The following is a 1,642-nucleotide window of genomic DNA, read 5'->3' as shown; positions in this document are numbered from 1 at the left end:
TTACAGAGCTAATTTAATTTTTTGAACTTGGCTAAAGATGTAAAATGTCATGTTTGTAATGGTTAAATCTCGCGTTACGGAAAGAGCAATTTCTTCAAATCCACCTACGATTTTTCGCTTGTGCAACACATAGTATCATTGCAAATCGCATTTTTGTCGGTCGAAGTTCCAGGCAAAGCACAAACGTACATAGTTAAATATCTGATAATTTGTCTACGGACACAACCTTCTTCGTAATTTTACTGAATTAGTACATAATTTTTCCCAAAAATGTTTCATGAACCCTTTCCCTACCACAATATTGCATGCTGAAGTGAGTCGCACTCGTTGCAAAGCGCGTTTTTTGCCGATCGGAGTTAAAGGCAAAGAACAAATGTGTGCCACTAAAGATGTATAAAGCTCTAGCTCTGGTGTTGTTCAGCGTAAGCTTATTCCTCTGCGCTGCGTTAAAGTCTCTGAAATAATTCTTGCATTTTGCCGTCTTGACGATTTCTCGCGTGGTTCAGTATAATCAAATTTTCCAGGCACAAAACAGTAGGTGCGTCTTTTCACAGCGTCTGTCGCCAGTAAAAAACACTGAAACCTAGTCAAAGGCGAGAGGAGACCCAGACTATTTGTTGCACAGCACTTTAGGAGCGGGATTTTCAGATAATCCCGCTATACTCTTCGCTGTCAGAGCCCTCTAAGTTTCGTGAATCACTGCGACATGAGGGGAAGCGAATGCATTTTAAGAGGCGAGTACCTTATTCGGCTGCTATTTGGGTGTCTTCAGATTCCAATGATCATAAGAGAGACGTTGAGTGTATTTTGGATGAGACTGTTGGGTCTCGGATTACAAACATTCCTGGGATAAGAGTAGAATTTGGATTTTGACCGCAGCATTCAGTATACAAAACTGTGCAGAACGAAAGGTAAATGGTATTCTTCTATTAGCCCCGGGTTAATTTTAATATGACCGTATTTCTGCCAAGCGGAACTATGTACACTAAAACATGAGCCCTGAGACCCATAAGAATATATGCATAACATAGCTCACGTCATAATACATATAGTTCCGTTTTGGCGAAGATATGTCCACATAAGCTACCTTTTTGTCATCATTATCCGTCCTATTGACTCTTGATTGATCAAGCGCTTATTTATATTTACCACTTATGTAGTCGAATTTGGACCTAAAGAACTGCAGTCATCAACAGTATCGAGCTAAAGCAGAAAGTCATACGAGCCTTCAGCCGTTGCCATGTTCCCCTTAATGAAAATCTAATATACTGGCAAAAGTTGTGAATGTTTTTCTTCAAATTTTTTTCGAAATTTTGTTTGAAATTCAATCTAAAATATCTGAAAATTTTATGGACGATTTTTCATAACTTTCCTCTGAAATACATGTTTTATAACAGAAAATTTAGCAACTCTTGAAGGTTCGTACGGCTTTCTTCCTAAAAATCGTCCGACTCAAGAAACCGTGAATCACAAAAGGTGATTCCTAAGAATTCTGTCACGCCAACATACTGACTGTCACCGCGTTTGACAAAACGCCTTCAATTTTCACGAGATGGCAATTTCTTGACATATGAGCACGTTGATTTGTATTCATTTCGCCGTTCCGTTTCGCCAGTGCCAGTTTAACGGAGGCCAAAGTGCA

Source organism: Bemisia tabaci, chromosome 2 (assembly GCF_918797505.1).
Source record: "Bemisia tabaci chromosome 2, PGI_BMITA_v3".
In the NCBI taxonomy this organism is placed as follows: Eukaryota; Metazoa; Arthropoda; class Insecta; order Hemiptera; family Aleyrodidae; genus Bemisia; species Bemisia tabaci.
Note: the sequence above shows the minus strand (reverse complement) of the source record.